The 20,898-nt window shown below is 39.1% G+C and overlaps 1 long non-coding RNA gene across 1 annotated transcript; it reads left to right on the top strand.

The window, feature by feature from the left end:
* The first annotated feature begins 16,681 nt into the window (after positions 1-16,681).
* LOC114305107 (uncharacterized) lies at positions 16,682-17,862 on the top strand. The gene is made up of 3 exons (XR_014328967.1): positions 16,682-17,064; positions 17,182-17,239; positions 17,460-17,862. It is a non-coding gene; the product is annotated as an uncharacterized LOC114305107 (long non-coding RNA).
* The last annotated feature ends 3,036 nt before the right edge of the window (positions 17,863-20,898 follow it).

Below are 20,898 nucleotides of genomic sequence, written 5' to 3'. Positions count from 1 at the left end.
AATCTTATGATACTCATAATCAATAATGAGAATGATCACTGTCAGTAAGAAAATTTAACCTTGGGCTCTGATTCCACAGGTAGGAAATTTACATAATAATGTAGGAATCGTATCTACTCAATAAAAATAAATTATTGAACCAACATAATAATTTAATAAATAATTGCATACTCGTGTTCATGACCAATGACAAATATTTGCAAACAAAATGAGATGGCATGGTACCACACCCAATCTTCCTATGTGTGAGGCTGATAGGATTTAACAACCATATAACCAATATCTAGAGGTCATTGGGCGTTGTCTACTAACCTAAATTGCATTCCAATTATGACTCCACATGGCACAAGTAATATTGAATTTTACAAGTATTACCCGTAATAGCCGATCTAAAGGTTAATTCATAATCATTGTGCTAATGGTAAACCATTAGATAGTAGGTACCCATTTTACTAAGATCAGCATCTTTAATTCGAGTTTATTTAAACAAATATATATATATATATATATATATATGTAATAAACTCCAAAATTAAAACAATATATATCTAATTCTTTTGTCAAGTGTATTCTATTTAGAGTATAATCCTTACATTATCTTAACGTTGCTACATGGAAAGGTTTGCTTAAGGTGGGTCTATGAGCAAGGAGTGAGCATACTTGTGAAGAGCTTTAACAAAGAGCGGATCAAAGAAAATCTTGACATATTTGATTGGATGCTAAGCCCCAAAAAGTCTAAGAAGATTGATCAAATTCCACGGAAAAAAGGGTGTCCTGGAATTGAGTTCATATCCGACCAAGGCCCATATAAATCTGTTGAGGAGCTTTGGGATGAAAATATCTAATGTTATATTAAGCAGTTCGATCTGGTAATAATGAATAAGTTGGAGAGGGTGTTATGATTTGTTAAGGTTATAATTTGAAGAAAAAATTTGTTGATTTTGATTTATTGTGAAAGGATATTCTCTATGCATGAGATTTTTGTCACTGTAGATATGAGAATGGTTAGATGTATGTTGTCTTACTTCTACGTAAAATACTTTTATATTTTGTTTGTTTGTATTTTGGTTTTTCAACTTAATTTTGTTCATTTTGCATTCTTCAATTGTGCTTCCAATGTATTGTGCCTTATATTTATTTACTTTTTCCCCTAATGAAATGAAATGTAGCAACCCAGGAGCTGGAGTAGAGAATCTGTTGGAGATGATTTTGAATAATTAACTCCTTAATTTAGTTAAAAAAACAAATGTAAGGCATCTGTTGTAGATGCTCTGCCTATTTATATACAAATAAGCACTTAAAATTGCATAATTCAAAGTCTAAACCAAAATTATAGTGGCCAACAAAAAACATATATGGCCAACAATCGCAATCACGTTCCTACTGCCATATTCTTATATCCTTCTAATTTTCCAATATGTTTATTCTAACTACGATAACTGTTCGTTCTCAACATGGTATATCCAAATACATAAATTTATGCCATTTAAGGTCTACATCATGATCTCCACTAACAACTGAAAATCTTATGATACTTGCAATCAATAATGATATAATAATCACTATTGCTAAGCATATTATAATGTAGGGATCATAACCCAATAGCAATAAATTATTGTAATAACATAATAGTTTGTTAAAAGATTGCATACTTGTGTTAATGATCGTTGACGAATATCAGCAAACAAAACGAGACGATATGGTACCATATCCAGTATAACCAAGGGATTATAGTCTGTATGATTAGCCGTTGGCCATCATGTCTCCCCATGAGGAGGGCTTGGGTTCCATTCTTAGGACTGAAATAAGGCAAGACTTACAAGTGCTTGCAAGACGAGGGTGGGAGTTCAATTCCCCATAGGTGCTAATCTAACTACTAAATTTTTCCGATCAAAAAAAAAAAAAAAAACCATATCCAGTCTTTCTATGTGTGATAGGATCTCACAAGCTTATAACCAATATCTATTGGTGACTAGATAATAACTGCTAACCCAAATTCCAATCCAATTTGGACTCCACCTATCACAAGCCCTATTCAGCACACTCACTAGACTTCTACAACTATTATCCATAATACCTGGTCTAAAGGTCAAATCATAGTCACTATGCAAATACTAAACCATTAGATCATAGGTGACGATTTTAGTAAGATCACCATCATTGATTTGAGTTTTGTTAAACAAAACAAAATATGAGTTATAAAGTCCAAATAAGAATAATCTACAACAAATTCTTCCATCGAGTCTTTTCTATTTAGAGTATCACTACAAGAAAAAGGACATACAGCGACGTTTTTTTTAATGACGTTTTTCAAAAGCGTCATCAAATCTGTCCAGATTTTTCAAATTCTAAAAGAATTAAACTAGACCATCTCGTTTTGTGTGCCAGTTAATTCTTTTAAACAGTGGCTCAACTCAAGGCTATGGCATTCTTTTATCCTGATTGAACAAAGGCGTGACTTTAGGAAGAGAGAGAAATCGAAGCGTTGGATCTTTGATCTCCATCAATTCTTTGACTGTTTGATCCGAAAAATCTTGTTCTACTCTTGATTTGAGGGTATATCTTCCTGATTGTTCGAATCCCTATCATCAAAATCGATCTAGGGCTCAAGGTTTGGGTTTTCTGGAGCGTATATCTTTCAGATTATTTGAATCCCTATGATCTAAATCGATCTAGGGCTCAAGGTTAGGGTTTTCTGATATAGATTTGCTGCATTCACACAAGATCTATAAAATTTCATAGCTAAAACTAACGATTTGGAATTATTTTCTCTTTGATTTAGTTGATTTCCAGCTTTTTTTGCTTTTGTTTTGTGTTTCCTCCTTTCGTTTTTGTTCCTTTATTCTTTCTAGTCCTTGTGTGGAAAACTCTTCTCTTTCATCAGATTGAGCAGCAGCAATGGTGAATCGATTTATCTAGGGCTTCGAGTGCGGTGTTAGTGTCTCTGATCATGCACGGGACAAGCAAGTGGCGTTGGATGTGGATCGTTGGAAACCGTGAGTAGAAGCTCAACGATGAAGAGATACAGATCTGCTCTCTCTTCGATCAGATATGTTCTCTCTCTCTCTCTCTCTCTCTCTCTCTCTCTCTCCGACCTGCTAACATGGTAATATCAGATCTGCTTTGTCTCTCTCTAGTCCATTATTTTGCCTTTTTTTGGAATCTCATTTTGGCATTTCTTGCCTGTAAGAGAGTGTTCATCACACTTCTCCAACATCAGTAATCTATTTTTATATGCTGAAAATGTCAATTTAACTTTGAACAACTGTCACTTTGGAAAATTATCTTCACTAGTTCCGATATGGTCAAGGTAGTCGTTTACTATCTTCATTACTTTGGAAAATTATTAGTCAACAAATTCATGCTCTGTGCTGAGCATGAATATGTTTAAAATATTTTGTTTTCAGAATTTTATATTCATATGAATCTGAAATATCAAAACTATTATTTTTGGTGATACTGTGATACACAATCTAAGTAAGTATCTAACTGTTATGTCTACTTTGATGGAGGACAAAATGGAATGAGCAACACATTAAGGAAAAATAAGTTGCCTTGGCAATAAAAGATAAGGCAGAAAAGAGAGATGGTGGAGGTTTCATGCTTTTTTGCTTTCTGAGAAGGTTTCATTGATAGTAATTTCAATAAAGGGTGGAGGAGATTGATTTCCTTTTAGCAGACAAACAAGCTGTGTCCTTTCACGTGCAGAATTCCCTTATTCTTATGCACGCATATAGACAAACACAGACATATGTATGCTAACTTACAATAGGCTCATACATTTTTTTATGTTTTGCCTTTTGTTTTCAATAGAGTAACATGGTGGAGAATGATGGGGAAACTATCTTGCTATTCAAGTTTTGAATGATCTGAATAGTGGGCTGCTCAAGCTCTGTTTGAAAGATTAGCAAACTCGAAATAAAGATTGGACTTGGCTCAATTATATCGAGAATGATATAACAAGCTATATAATCTGAAACTACTAATGACTATTATTTTGACTAAAGTTATTGTGAATCTTTTTAAATTACGTTGCCGAATGTTGTCGAGTGATTTAATTATTTTCTTTTTTGCTTTGATATTAGTTTCTTTTTTTCTTTGTTTTGGGTTTAACAAGAGGTTATTGTGATCCATTCAACGCTTCGGTTCTCTACTTGAAAGGAAGTAGCGTGCTTTTATTCTGTTTTATTAATATGTTTATTGTGCTGTAACACTTCATAGAAAGTATTTATCCTACATGTTTTCTTTCTGCCGTAGCCGGTGGGTTTCACATAGAATACGCTGTAGTGGCTAATGGGTACTCCATTGAAAGCGTTCTGTTTAAATACAAGTCAATTCTAAGTGTTTGCTACTGAATGGGTTTTGTAAGTCTTGTTCCAAGATTGATCCTTGTACAAAATTTGTCTTTTGCTCTCATTGCAATTTCATTTGAGATGCATACAGATGAATGAACATAATATGAAACTTAATATTACATTTATCTGAGTTATTATTACATCGCTTCTATTCATTAAATTTTTTTTTTTAAATTTACTTTTCAGCTTCTACTTGCTGTGGGAACTAAGCTAGAGCATGTAATCACCTAGTTAGCTCACGAGGTTGCAGAGAAACACATTGCAATTGAAGGGGAATTAGTAGTGCAACCTTCAGATAATCATTTTTGGTTCCATCGGCCCCCCATTGTCCTTTTCTTGATGTATTTCATACTGTTCCAAAATGCTTTTGAGATAGCATTTTTCTTTTGGATATGGGTAAGATGATATATGCTATCGCTGCTTGTCATCTTTTGGTAAACTAGTAATAATTTCTGTGTGGATATTAATCTCATATGCTTTTATTGCCTGTAGTTGCAATATGGCTTTGACTCCTGGATAATGGGACATGTCCGTTTTATTATCCCAGGCTCGTTATAGGGTGAGAACCATTGCCCCATTTTCACTTTGATATTCTTTCTTATTACAGATATTTTGATGTGTAATTATTGTGATGCTATGGGATTTGTATTTATTCTGTTTATTTACTGTTAAAATTCCAATAACATTATCATTTCGACTTTTTAGGGTATTTGTTCAAGTACTCTACAGTTATAGCACCCTACCACTCTATGCCATAATGACACAAGTAAGGTTCAGTCGCAACTTATCATCTGAGTTGCAGTTTAAATTGGCAAAACTGACATTTACACTCACATACAATGTTTTTGTTCTATTGTTCTAATGGATCATTTCACCATAAAAATTAGATTGTATTGTAGCCATTTTTCTTATAGTTCTGTATGATCACACATACTCAAATGCTAACCACAAATGTCTTTTGTTTGCATAACTAGTGGAAATTTGTCATGGGGGATTTGCTACTCTTCTTAAAAATTGAGCAAATTTGATTTTCATCGTCTTAACGCCAATTTTGATGCTTAACATGATCTTCGTGCATTTTTCATTATTTTAGGTAAAAGAACACAGTTTTTACCTTTAGATTTGTTCTTAGCTTTATTTATTACTGAGTATGTACTTTTGGTATTACAAAACTGGTCCAGACCACAATATATTTGTGGTTTAGGTGGTTGATCTGCTTTTATTGGTGTGCTTCAGATAATCATTTGCTAACTATGTGGACAGCTATATTAGCTGTTGTTTGTATTAGCCGAGACTTCCCGCCTCATGCTCATCGATGACTCCTTCGAAAAATCTAAATCTATCTATCCACCTATAGAAAGCCATTGGAATTTACCTCCTCAAAAGGAGTACCAGAAATTGTCTTCATTAAACTTAAATTGCAAGTCCATGTTGTCTTACCCACTCAAGATTCGGGATTCACGAAAGAGAATTAGAAAGAGCCAAAGCTTGCTAGCAGTTCCCAAAGAAGCTCGTGATCCAAAAGATGATCAAACCGTGAATTGCTTTTGCTCGAGGTCCATCTGCCAGGGAAACACAGTGTGATTACCACACACTTTTACGGTATGTTTCTACTGTGACATTTTTACATACATAAATAATTAGCCTCCTTTTGGGATGAAGTAGTTTCAATGAAGTTTGTTAAGCTCTTTATGTAGCATTGTTTGAGTACTGTGTGGTGAAGTGTGAATCGGGCAAAGATGATGTTCTGTTTGGAGTAATTTTACTATTACATATATTTACAGTGGTTTTCTTCCATGATGCCTCTTATTGGATTAAATTCTTGCCTCATTCAAATACTACAATGCAAATTACCTCTTTCTCCATTCTCATTGTTTCTTGGTTCTTAATTAGAGTGTAGCTGTGACTTGGTACAATGGCATTGTGGAAAGTACTGTCCAACTCCAGTCTTGCGGTGCAGGTTAGCCTAACATGGCTGCAGGTATTGCAAGGACTCTTTTTATATGTATTATATCTTTCTCATTTTGTTTGTAGAATTGAATTAGATTATGGAAGTCTAAACTATCAATTTTGATAAAGTGAAGTCTGGAACTGAAAATAAATGGGGCAACAAAACGAAGCACTAAACTAGCAAGTTCTCAATGTTAGAAACATATTTTTCTTTAGCATGTCAATATATCTGATTTGTGATGGAGACATTGCAGTGAAGTTGAAATCAAGGCTCAATGATGCCCTTTTTTTTTGGTGGCTTGATTATCTGCTGTAGGTTGTATTCCTACTCATTTGCTAACAACCTACCTTGTGCAAAAAAAAGTTTGTATTCCTTTTCCGTCTCCCTTTTGTCTTCTAAATTAGTAGTTTATTTGAAAATCATTTTATGCATTTGATATAGCGATCCCGGGTTTACCCTTGTTGTATAGTGATCCGGACATGTGTTCGTGGATGTTGGTAGTTGTTTATTATCTTGTTTACATCTTTTTTTTTTACTTTGTATTTGAGTTATAGGATGTGTTGAGCGGATTTGTTACAGGTTGGTTGAGTTTAGAAACCAAAACTAGTTGCCCAGATTTTTGGCCTGTACGCTCGAGCGGAGGTGTTGGCGCTCGAGCGTAGATTACACCCATTCAGTATTTTCCTGTGCAGCGTTGTACGCTCGAGCGTGGTATTGGCCGCTCGAGCGGGGTTGTCTGAGTGCCGCTCGAGCGTAGGGTTGGGAGCTCGAGCAGAGGCCTGGTTCTGCAAAGGTGCTGGGCGAGTGCATTCTGCGCTCGAGCGGGAGGTTGGCCGCTCGAGCGGAAGTCTGTGAGTGGCCGCTCGAGCGGGGTGTTTTACGCTCGAGCGGAGACCTGGGTTAAAGTCCCAAATTTGTGACTCTTTAAATCACTTTTTCACTTTCTCTTCTCTCTCTTACTTTTCCAAAATCACCATTGTTGAGCCTCTCACTCTAGACTCTACCTTCTCTCTAGGTTTTGATCTAGTAGGAGTGATTTACTCACCTTTGGCCTTTACAAAAAAGTTGTTGATCGTCGAGGGCTTCATTTTAATCTGAAAATCTCAGGTTTTGGAGCACGTTGGGTTTTGTCGTCTTCTCCTTTGGGACTTCGAATTTGAGGTAGGGATAACCTACTCCTCTCTATGGGTTTTGTCTTTAAATTTTGGTATTTTGAGATGTTGGGCTTGGTTTGGTAATTTTGTGAAAGTTTGGGGCTTTTGAGTAATTTTACAAAAGTTGGGGTTTTATTCATAATAAACCTAGATGCATGTTTGGCATAGAAAAATGGAATGATTGTTGAATCATTGATGAAAATGGGACCTAAGGGTTGAAATGGTAATTATGGAAAATGGCCTAATTACATTGTTTAATTAATTGGGATAATTAATTGGTGAGAAATGAGGAAATGAAATGTTGATTGAATATCCATTTGTGCATTTATTATCTGTTTTAGAAATAACTGCTTTGGGCTATCGGTGGAGGATAGTCGAGATTGTTGTAGACAATGCATGATGATTAGGTAAACGGAAACTAATCAATGGAATGTGTCATGGAACTTGACGGTTGATAGAATACATTAATTGTGTGTATTGTGTGATTGTATATAGAACCAATGTGTTTATATACGTTATGTGTAGAGGAGGAGATAGGGGATGTACTCCGCGGTTTAGGGGAAGATAGGGGATGTACCTTTAAACCGGATAGGTATTGGGAGGAGATAGGGGATGAACTCCGTAGACAGAGCTCATATGCTTGTCTAGAGAAGTGAAGATAGAGCTCATATGCTTATCTTTGTGAAGTGTGGATACAGCTTGTATGCTTATCTGTGGATATTGTTGATATACATATCTGTTGTAGAATGTGGATACAGCTTGTATGCTTATCTGTGGATATTGTTGATATACATATCTGTTGAGAATGTGGATATAGCTTTTATGCTTATCTGAATGTGAGATATAGTTTTTATACATATCTGTGGAAATGATGATAGAGCTAGCATGCTTATCTGTTGAAAAAGAGAAAATGAAAAGTAATTGGGATTTGTAAGTCGTTGACATAAATATGTAATTTATGTGATTGTATCAGTGTTGACCAACTATCAATTGCTAATGTTTTAGTCATTGTCCATGGTTGGTTTAGTGTATTTCTACTGGGCTGTGGCTCACCCTATATGGGAATATCATTTTCAGGTACAGGAAGCATGCCACCTCCAAGGACATAGCTTGGGAGGCTAGAGGCGGACATAGCGTAGTTGTTTTACTTTTGATGTATTACATGTAACTTCAAGCCAAGGGCTTAATGTGTAAACGAGTTAGTACTCTTTTGTTGTAACCAAGTGTTAACTTGGAAAGCTGTAAGCCCGTAGGGCATTTTGTTTTGATGTTAACATGTAATACTTATGTAATGAAACTCAATGAAATAAAGAAATGTGGTTAGTTTATATGTAAATGCATGTCTTATCTGATGGGTTTAATGTTATTATTTTGAGGGCGTTACCACTTGGTATCAGAGCGTACCGGGTTCGAATACTTTGGGTACGTGGGAAGTGATTAGGATCACAATGGGTTTGTCTCGCTTGATAGAGACGTAGATGTAGTACCATATGCTATGTGTTTATTTGATAACATGCTTATGTGACTATGTGGGTATGGGATTTAATTTCTAGGATGTTGATTGGATCCTTGAGTTTCTGGGAGTCTTGTTGGAAAAGCACTTGATCAACGCTGTTTCTAACTGGAACTCTAGTAACGCCTCGGGACTATCATTATCCGGAAATGAAGTTCGTAAGTGCTTATGTGTTTATGTGCTTATGTGGAGTGAATTACAGTTGTCCATGCATTAGGACGTGAGTGTTTAGTTTCGGCACACTTATGAATGTGCTAACGTTCTGTGTTGCCTTTATTAGGATGTCAGGACGAGGAAGAGGTGCTAGGCGTGGTAGACCTACGAGGCAGGAAGTACCGTTACAGGGTGAGATTCCGGCAGTGCAGGAGGGAGTTGGGCAGGCCAATGTGGCCGAGTCAGTGGGTCAGCAGGCTATGGGTGCCTTGGCCAGAGAGATAGCAGGAGCTTTGGGTATTCTTAGAGCTGGGAATCAGGCAGCTGAGACAGGGCCTTCCTTCTTGAAGAGGGAGTTCTTCCGGTGTAATCCGGACGAGTTTATCGGGGATCCTAAAGAGCCGCTTAAGGCAGATGAATGGCTCGAACAGACAACGAAGACGTTTGAGATGCTTGGCATCGAGGACGGAGCACTGAAAGTGACCTTGGCATCCTTCCAACTGAAGGGAGATGCGGGTCAATGGTGGAAGTACGAGAAAGCTCGTGTTGGTGGTACTTGGGAGGCGTTTGTGAATGTTTTTCAGGAGAGGTTTTTATCAGCAGCAGCTAGGGAGAAGCTGAGGGATCAGTTTAGCCGGCTTAATCAGCAGGGCTTGTCAGTGGCCGAGTTTGAGGCTACTTTTACCAGTCTGTCTAGGTTTGCACCTAAACTGGTGGCGTCTGAGGAACGCCGTTGCTATGAGTTTGAGCGGAAGTTGAGGCGGGGCCTCAAGTTGAGAATTGGTGGGTCTTATATTCGAGAGTATAGACACCTAGTGGATGCTGCAGCTCATATGGAGCTTATGATGCAGGAGGAGGATGAGGGTCAGAGAGGCTCCGAGAGGAGCCAGGATAGTCAGAGTGATGGCAGGAGGCAGAAGGGTTATAACCCTCAGCAGTCGCAGGGTGGTGTTGCTAGATCGACCTTCCCAGTGCCGAGTGCAGGCTCCGGGAGAGGTGGTCAGGGGGATTTCACCTGTTACAAGTGTGGCCAGCTGGGTCACAAGGTATCTGTTTGCCCGCAGAAGGGTGGGGGTCAAAAAGCTGCTTCTTCTTCAGCTAGACCGCAGAGTCAGAGTTTGGGCAGGGGGCAGCTCTTGACTTGTTATCAGTGTGGACAACCTGGGCACATGAAGAGGTTTTGCCCACAGTTGAGTGCCACTTCAGGAGCGTCTGGTTCTAGGCAGACGCAGGGTTTTCAGCCAGCTCAGTCTGTGCAGGCCTCGAGGGCCAATCCGGGAGCTTCGTCATCCCAGTCTGTGCAGCAGTCTTTTGCTCCGAGAGGTGAGCAGGTAGACCAGGGGCCTACGGGGCGCGTGTATGCTGTTACCGCGCAGGATTTAGTACCGGCTCCATCAGTAGTGAGAGGTACTTTTCTGTTTTGCAACTCAGTTGCTAATGTGTTGATAGACACGGGTGCATCTCATTCTTTTGTATCTGCTGCATTTGCATCTGTTTTGGAATTGGAGTTAGCACAGTTAGCATCTCCTATTTGTGTGGTATCGCCTTTGGGTGGTGAGTTGATTCTGAAATAGGGTGTTAGAGGATGTGATATAGAGGTCGCCGACTATAGGCTTCCTTTTCCGTTTGTTGTCATGCCCATGAAGGGTTTTGATGTTATTTTGGGTATGGACTGGTTATCGTCATACCGGGCTGTTATTGATTGCTACCGCCAGAGGGTTACATTGTGTACCTTGAGCGGGGAGTGGTTCCATTTCTTGGGAGACCGGGTTGGTAGTGTTTTGCCACCGGGGTATGATTCGCGAGGGCGAAGTGAGCTTAGTAGTCTACTTGCTAGCTTTGAGAGTGGTGAGAGTGGTGAGACCCAGGTTGTATTACCGAGGGTGGTTTGTGAGTATTCGGATGTCTTTCCCGAAGATCTTGTTAGTTTGCCACCTCACCGAGAGATAGAGTTCTCTATTGATCTAGTGCCTGGTACGGCGCCAATTTCTATGGCACCTTACCGTTTTGCTCCAGCAGAGTTGGTTGAGTTGAAAGTTCAGCTCCAGGAATTGCTCGATAAGGGCTTTGTTCGCCCTAGTGTTTCACCGTGGGGAGCACCGGCACTCTTTGTTAAAAAGAAAGATGGTGCCTTGAGATTGTGTATAGACTACCGGAAGTTGAATCGGGCTACGGTTAAAAATAAGTACCCTATGCCCCGTATAGATGATTTGTTTGACCAGTTGAAGGGTTCCCGTTGTTTCTCTAAGATAGACTTGAGATCGGGTTACCATCAGTTGAGGGTCAGGGAGGAAGATATTCCTAAGACGGCATTCCGTACGCGGTATGGCCATTATGAGTTTTTAGTGATGCCATTCGGACTTACCAATGCACCGGCAGTCTTTATGGACTTGATGAACCGGATTTTCCGGGAGTTCTTAGATCGATTTGTGGTTGTTTTCGTGGACGATATCCTTATCTATTCGTCTTCTGAGGAGGAGCACGAGGCACACTTGAGAGTGGTGCTTGAGTTACTTAGAGCCCATAGGCTGTATGCCAAGTTTGGGAAGTGTGAGTTCTGGCTGGGGGAAGTCAAATTCTTAGGCCACGTGGTATCCGGGGAAGGGGTGTCTGTTGATACATCCAAGGTTGAGGCAGTGCAAGATTGGGCACAGCCTAAGAGTGTGTTTGAGATCCGCAGTTTTCTGGGATTGGCTGGGTATTACCGTCGGTTTGTGAAAGATTTCTCCAGGTTAGCGTCACCGTTGACTAGACTGACTCAGAAGGGAGTCAAGTTTGTGTGGAGTGAGACTTGTGAAAAATCGTTCCAAGAGTTGAAAATTAGATTGACCACCGCTCCGGTGTTGATTATTCCGGAGAGAGGGTTGGGTTATGCGGTTTATTGTGATGCTTCACGAGAGGGTTTGGGTTGTGTGTTGATGCAAGAGGGAAAAGTGGTAGCTTATGGCTCACGTCAGTTGAAAATACACGAGAAGAATTACCCCACACACGACCTAGAGTTAGCAGCTGTGATCTTTGCCTTGAAAATCTGGAGGCACTACCTTTATGGTGAGAGGTTCGAGGTATTCTCGGATCACAAGAGTTTGAAGTATCTGTTTACACAGAGAGACTTGAATCTGAGGCAGAGGAGATGGATGGAGTTCATCGAGGATTATGATTTTGAGTTGCATTATCATCCGGGAAAGGCCAATGTTGTGGCCGATGCCCTTAGTAGGAAAACCATTAGTGATGTAGCTTGTATAGCCATCCGGGAATGGGTGATGTTGGGAGCACTTGGTGAGTTTGATTTGCTACTGGGCGAATCTGTTGAGGCTGCGGCCTTGTTTTCTATTGTTGCGCAGCCTACACTTGTGACTAGAGTGTTAGAGGCACAGAGAGGTGACCTTGAGGTAGAATCCCTCCGAGAGAAGATCTCCAGTGGGAAAGTTGAGAAGGGTTTGACGGTGTATCCCGACCTGAGTGTGAGATACCGAGACCGTTTGTTTGTACCAGAGTCTTGCCGAGAGAAAGTACTCCGAGAGTTTCACCATTCGCGCCTTGCGGTGCATCCGGGAGGTACTAAGATGTATCAGGATTTGGGTCGCCAGTTTTGGTGGCGGGGTATGAAAAGAGATATGGCTGTTTTCGTATCGAAGTGCCTTACTTGCCAGCAAGTGAAGGCCGAGCATCAGAGGCCAGCGGGTTTGTTGCAACCCTTGCCTATTGCCGAGTGGAAGTGGGAGCATGTCACTATGGACTTCGTTGTAGGTCTTCCGAGGACTCAGCGGGGTAGTGATGCTATTTGGGTGGTTGTAGACCGGTTGACTAAGTCGGCGCACTTTATTCCTATGCGCGTGAGAGATTCGGTAGATCATCTTGCCGACTTGTATATTCGGGATGTAGTGAGATTGCACGAGGTCCCAGTGACGATCGTCTCAGATAGAGATCCTCGTTTTACTGCTAGGTTGTGGCAGAGTTTGCAGAGTGCACTGGGCACTAAGTTGACCTTTAGTACGGCTTATCATCCTCAGACTGACGGGCAGTCCGAGCGTACTATTCAGATCCTCGAGGATATGCTTCGGGGTTGTGTCCTGGACTTCAGTGGGACGTGGGAGAGGCACTTGCCATTGGTAGAGTTTGCCTACAACAATAGTTTTCAGTCTAGCATCGGTATGGCACCGTTTGAGGCCTTGTATGGCCGACCGTGTAGGTCTCCAGTTTGTTGGGCCGAGGTGGGTGATGCACCTTTGTTGGGTCCGGAGTTGGTTAGGGAGACGACGGAGAAAGTTGAGCTTATCCGTAGGAGGCTTGTTACAGCCCAGAGTCGACAAAAGAGTTATGCCGACCGTAGGAGGAGGCCTTTGGCGTTTGAGGTAGGTGATCATGTCTTTCTGAAAATATCACCTAGGCGAGGGCCGATGAGGTTTGGGAAGAGTGGGAAATTATCCCCTCGGTTTATTGGTCCTTTTGAGATCCTTGAGAAGATAGGTGAGGTTGCTTATCGGTTAGCCTTACCGCCGCAGTTGTCCGGAGTGCATGACGTGTTTCATGTGAGTATGCTTCGGAAGTATGAGCCAGATCCATCACATGTGCTGGATTGGAGCGATTTAGAGGTAGATGAGGATGCCTCGTATGAGGAGAGACCGGTTCGGGTCTTGGATAGGCGGGATCAGGTCCTGCGTGGTAAGACCATTCCTTTGGTGAAAGTCTTGTGGAAACATCACGGAGTGGAGGAAGCCACTTGGGAACGTGAGTTGGAAGTCCGTGAGAAATATCCGGACTTGTTTGCTAATGTGTGATCTTGTATTTAAATTTTACATTATGTTGAACTTAAGAGCTTTTATATATGTCTTAAGCTGTAAAACATTGAGAATGTTTTGATTATTGGAAGCATGTTTTGGAACTTGCCTCATATGGTAATTGGATGTAACACTATATATGTTGAATATATTGTTGACATTGGAAAGTTAGTGCATAATGTTGGTGCATGTTAATAATACATATGTTATTTACATATTGTGATATGTCTCTTGTTAAAGGGATGGGATGACCGGTAATGGGTCGAATTGTTGAATGATAAAATGTAACATTGTTTAAAATGGAGGAAAACTTGTTTTTTTTGAAAACTTTTGTTTAATTTCGGGGACGAAATTCTTTAAGGGGGGGAGGTTATAGCGATCCCGGGTTTACCCTTGTTGTATAGTGATCCGGACATGTGTCCGTGGATGTTGGTAGTTGTTTATTATCTTGTTTACATCTTTTTTTTTACTTTGTATTTGAGTTATAGGATGTGTTGAGCGGGTTTGTTACAGGTTGGTTGAGTTTAGAAACCAAAACTAGTTGCCCAGATTTTTGGCCTATACGCTCGAGCGGAGGTGTTGGCGCTCGAGCGTAGATTACACCCATTCAGTATTTTCCTGTGCAGCGTTGTACGCTCGAGCGTGGTATTGGCCGCTCGAGCGGGGTTGTCTGAGTGCCGCTCGAGCGTAGGGTTGGGAGCTCGAGCGGAGGCCTGGTTCTGCAAAGGTGCTGGGCGAGTGCATTCTGCGCTCGAGCGGGAGGTTGGCCGCTCGAGCGGAAGTCTGTGAGTGGCCGCTCGAGCGGGGTGTTTTACGCTCGAGCGGAGACCTGGGTTAAAGTCCCGAATTTGTGACTCTTTAAATCACTTTTTCACTTTCTCTTCTCTCTCTTACTTTTCCAAAATCACCATTGTTGAGCCTCTCACTCTAGACTCTACCTTCTCTCTAGGTTTTGATCTAGTAGGAGTGATTTACTCACCTTTGGCCTTTACAAAAAAGTTGTTGATCGTCGAGGGCTTCATTTTAATCTGAAAATCTCGGGTTTTGGAGCACGTTGGGTTTTGTCGTCTTCTCCTTTGGGACTCCGAATTTGAGGTAGAGATAACCTACTCCTCTCTATGGGTTTTGTCTTTAAATTTTGGTATTTTGAGATGTTGGGCTTGGTTTGGTAATTTTGTGAAAGTTTGGGGCCTTTGAGTAATTTTACAAAAGTTGGGGTTTTATTCATAATAAACCTAGATGCATGTTTGGCATAGAAAAATGGAATGATTGTTGAATCATTGATGAAAATGGGACCTAAGGGTTGAAATGGTAATTATGGAAAATGGCCTAATTACATTGTTTAATTAATTGGGATAATTAATTGGTGAGAAATGAGGAAATGAAATGTTGATTGAATATCCATTTGTGCATTTATTATCTGTTTTAGAAATAACTGCTTTGGGCTATCGGTGGAGGATAGTCGAGATTGTTGTAGACAATGCATGATGATTAGGTAAACGGAAACTAATCAATGGAATGTGTCATGGAACTTGACGGTTGATAGAATACATTAATTGTGTGTATTGTGTGATTGTATATAGAACCAATGTGTTTATATACGTTATGTGTAGAGGAGGAGATAGGGGATGTACTCCGCGGTTTAGGGGAAGATAGGGGATGTACCTCTAAACCGGATAGGTATTGGGAGGAGATAGGGGATGAACTCCGTAGACAGAGCTCATATGCTTGTCTAGAGAAGTGAAGATAGAGCTCATATGCTTATCTTTGTGAAGTGTGGATACAGCTTGTATGCTTATCTGTGGATATTGTTGATATACATATCTGTTGTAGAATGTGGATACAGCTTGTATGCTTATCTGTGGATATTGTTGATATACATATCTGTTGAGAATGTGGATATAGCTTTTATGCTTATCTGAATGTGAGATATAGTTTTTATACATATCTGTGGAAATGATGATAGAGCTAGCATGCTTATCTGTTGAAAAAGAGAAAATGAAAAGTAATTGGGATTTGTAAGTCGTTGACATAAATATGTAATTTATGTGATTGTATCAGTGTTGACCAACTATCAATTGCTAATGTTTTAGTCATTGTCCATGGTTGGTTTAGTGTATTTCTACTGGGCTGTGGCTCACCCTATATGGGAATATCATTTTCAGGTACATGAAGCATGCCACCTCCAAGGACATAGCTTGGGAGGCTAGAGGCAGACATAGCGTAGTTGTTTTACTTTTGATGTATTACATGTAACTTCAAGCCAAGGGCTTAATGTGTAAACGAGTTAGTACTCTTTTGTTGTAACCAAGTGTTAACTTGGAAAGCTGTAAGCCCGTAGGGCATTTTGTTTTGATGTTAACATGTAATACTTATGTAATGAAACTCAATGAAATAAAGAAATGTGGTTAGTTTATATGTAAATGCATGTCTTATCTGATGGGTTTAATGTTATTATTTTGAGGGCGTTACATTTGATGGCAATCCTTTTTCATTAAATAGCTTTATTTTAGGAATGTGTTAAGTTAATTAGGAAGTTTAAACTCATGCTGTTAGTATCAATTCTTTTACATGTTCATAATCTAATCACAAAATTGGAAACAACTCTCTTATATATGGTGAGACCCACCTCATGTGAGAGAATTGACAACTTTCTTCATCTCTAATAGTAGTACAACCTTAAACTTTTGAAAAACATTTGTCATAGATAGCATTAGTTGTAATTAAGGTTGACGAGAAAACAATAAAATTGTTAATCACATATACCACATGCATAGATTTATATGTTTACTACTATAATATGAGAGGGAGTTACATATTGCTACAGTAATTTATAGCTATCTTTTTTTATTCCCATTTTTCCCTCATATTTTGTTCAGACTACTTTACTATGTTTGGACTATTTTATAATTTGATGGCCCAACTCTGTGTTAGATTGCCATGTCAAGGTCAGCTGCTCTCATTATTGTTCACATGGCCACTCCCTTTGTTTCAAGGAGAAAGAGCACGTCTCCATCATTTTACACTCTCTGCGGTTCAGTCTCTGTGGAAAATCTCGAACATGTGGATCACAATGGGTTCACGATCTCGACCGAAGATGGGGTAACAAGGAAGATCTCCACCGAAGATGGGTTCACTAAGTAATTTTTTAACTGAGCAGGTGAACTAGAACTTCATGTTTCCCTTTTATTTTGAAATTTGCATTAGTAGGGGATGCTTTGGAACTTATGTTGCACAATATTGATCTTGGAAATCAGTTTTTTCATCTTCTTATTAGCTGGAAGCCATTAAGATCTCAAAATATGTTGCTCAGAATATGGTGGGCAAAGGACATGGTATGAATTCAAATTCCTCTGTTCAACCTTTGATCCCCTTTTTACTCTATTTACCCTTGGTATACTTTTGTTGCTTCCTTTATTTGTTTCCCTTTTTGCAGCGTTTTTCCTCTTTAATTATGTTTCGAGTATTGTTTAGTTTAGGTAGAGAATACATATAATTTATTTAAATTATGGTTTGTTGAATTCTGGAATTAGAGCAGTGCCACTTTCATTTCAGATTTGGCTGATGCTGTGATTGAAAGTCTTCCATACGTTGGAGCGATGGCAGTCTCAAATCTTGAAGCTCGACAGGTCCAACTTTGGACATTTATATTTATAACATGGAACTAATAATACATTTTTTTTGCAGTTATTTTATTCCTTGGTGCCTGCACAAAGCCTCCTCGGCTGTCCATGGTGACTGAATACGTGGAAATGGGATCATTGTATCATTTAATCCATGTGAGTGGGCTGGAAAAGAGACTCAGCTGGAGAAGGAGAGTGAAAATGATATGTGATATATGCAGGTGCATTTGACCATCAACTTTTCCATTGCTCTACCTCATTGACATAGCACATTTATGTTGGTACTACTGCTAAATAAGTAACTTATGGTTGCTTTTGGAGCTCAGTATATTTTCTTATGTTGGTATATTTGCTTTTGCATTAATGAATGAGTATTTCTTCACTACAGGAAATATCTGTTGTGGAAAATGATTACTCTTTTTTTTATATTTACCATAGGCCTATATTGTTCAATTAAATGTTGAAGGTGTATTTCCTCGTTAAGTATTTTGTAATTTTTCAGCTGAGTTTAAAATGAAAAGGTTATTATTCCTTTTGTCATTTGCAATGACTACTTGTTCAAGCTTTTGCTGATTGGAGATTCTGGAGTTGGAAAATCATGTCTTCTTCTGAGATTTGCTGTAAGTGCTTTGGAATGTTTTTCACTTTCTCCTATATTTCTTCTTTTTAATGAAAATCTAGTTGTAGTGGTAGACAAATTTGTAGTTTATCTGATTTTCCCTTTTGTAGTTTATCCGTGTTGCATCTATAATATATATAAATGTTGACATATATTTGTATCTGTTTGTCTTTACATACATATATTAGGTTTGTGGATACCATATTCTGAATCTGAGTAAACAAAATTTGAATCTTACCTACTTTATAGTTGATTCTGTTATGGGAAAGAATGCAGAGTATGTGGGTTATTTATTGGGAATTTGAATCCCAAATGAAAGGCCCACAGTTTTGAATCAAATATAAGATATTTATTGGGTATTTGTGCATGTGCCTTCAGAAATTACTGTTCTGTTGTTTGATTCTCCTCTTGAGCTCTGTTTTGTTCCTCACTGTCACTGCGAGAACGCCGATCTTCAAGGTATGTTTCGTTTCTCTACTTTCTTTTTGATCTATACAAATTGCATATATATATATATATATATATAGATGTGTGTGTGTGTGTGTATATGATTGTGTTTATGAAGTTTAATTTGATTGTTGATTGTTTGTTATTTGAGCTTCAAATCTGTGATTCTGTCTGTTTAGTTACTGAAAAACAGTTTAATCTGCGATTTTGTAGCTTATGTTGACTTTACAGGCACTTCCATCAATTGAAAAGGGCAACATGCCTACTGAAGGTATGGTATTTGATTAATTCTGAGTGTTTAGATGTTCATTCTGCAGTCAATTCAGGTAATGGGTTAGATGCTATTAAATTCAGTTTTTGTGTTATTCAAAAAAAGGTACTCGAATTTCTTCCTGAACTTTGTGTTATTTTTTTCTTTTTTTATCTTGATTTTTTGCATTCTTATTAGTGAACTTTTTTGCAGTATTTCCCAGCCAAGCTGAGATGGTGAACATTCCAAATTGAAGACATTGATTTGAGAAATCACAGATTTTATTTTATTTTTCTTTTTGTTATTGATTCATGCACTTGTATAAAATACATGTAACGCCCTCAAAATAACAACATTAAACCCATCAAATAAGACATTCATTGACATGTGAAATAACCATATTCTTCCATTCATCAGAGTTCCATTACAAAAGTATTACATGTTAACAACAAAAGCAAATGCCTTATGGGCTTACAGCTTTCCAAGTTAACACTTGGTTACAACAAAAGAGTACTAACTCATTTACACATTAAGCCCTTGGCTTGAATTTACATGTAATACATCAAAAACAAAACGACCAAAAGTATGTCCGCCTCTAGCCTCCCAAGCTATGTCCTTGGAGGTGGCATGCTACCTGTACCTGAAAATGATATTCCCATATAGGGTGAGCCACAGCCCAGTAGAAATACACTAAACCAACCATGAACAATGACTAAAAGATTAGCAATTGATAGATGGTCAACACTGATACATTCACATAAATCACATATTTATGTCATACGACTTATAAGTCCAAGTTACTTCTCATTTTCCCTTTTTCAACAGATAAGCATGTTAGCTCTATCATCATTTCAACAGATATGTATAAAAACTATATCCCACATTCACAGATAAGCATATAAGCTATATCCACATTCTCAACAGATATGTATAACAACAATATCCCACATTCACAGATAAGCATATAAGCTGTATCCACACTTCACAAAGATAAGCATATGAGCTCTATCTTCACTTCTCTAGACAAGCATATGAGCTGTATCTACGGAGTTCATCCCCTATCTTCTCCCAACACAATCCGGTTTAGAGGTACATCCCCTATCTTCCCCTAAACTGCGGAGTACATCCCACATCTCCTCCTCTACACATAACGTATACAAACACATTGGTTCTATATACCATCATTCAATACATACAGTTAATGTATCCAATCATCCGTCAAATTCCATGACACATTCCATTGATTAGTTTTTTGTTTGCCTAATCATCATGCATTGTCTACAACAATCACGACTATCCTCCACCGATAGCCCAAAGCAGATATTTCTAAACAGAAAATAAATGCACAAATGGATAATTATCAACATTTCAATTCGGTGAGTGTTGAATAATTCAACTACACCCTTTGACCCCATACATTCCCAATCTCAACATTTCATTTCATAACTCCCTTCCCCACGATTAATTAACTCAATTAATCAAACAATGTAATTAGGTTTTTTACCATAATTAACATTTCAACCCTTAAGGTCCCGTTTTCATCAATGATTCAACATTTATACCATTCCTCTATGCCAAACATGCATCTAAGTTTATTATGAATAAAACCCTATAGCGATCCCGGGTTTACCCTTGTTGTACAGTGATCCGGACATGTGTCCGTGGATGTTGGTAGTTGTTTATTATCTTGTTTTCATCCTCTTTACTTTGTATATTGAGTTATAAGATGTGTTGGGCAGGTTTGTTACAGGTTGGTTGTGTTTGGGAGCCTAGTGTTGCTGCCTAGATTTTTGGACCTTCGCTCGAGCGAGGAGTTGGTCGCTCGAGCGAGAGTGAGGTTCGTGTCTGGTGGGTCGAGCCAAGGTGGCTTCACTCGAGCGAGTGTTGTGTCTGGTTCTGGACCTGAGAGTTGCCTTTCTTGGCTCGAGCGAGCTTCCTTCGCTCGAGCGGTCTGGGTTTTTCTTCGCTCGATCGAGAAATTCTTGGCTCGAGCGAGAGTTTCTGTGTCTGGTCGCTCGAGCGACCAAGTCTTCGCTCGAGCGAGCGTGTTTTATA

The sequence above is a fragment of the Camellia sinensis genome, chromosome 5 (assembly GCF_055761805.1).
Source record: "Camellia sinensis isolate YWXY chromosome 5, ASM5576180v1, whole genome shotgun sequence".
NCBI classification, from domain to species: Eukaryota; Viridiplantae; Streptophyta; class Magnoliopsida; order Ericales; family Theaceae; genus Camellia; species Camellia sinensis.
This window is presented reverse-complemented; position numbering and strand designations above follow the sequence as displayed.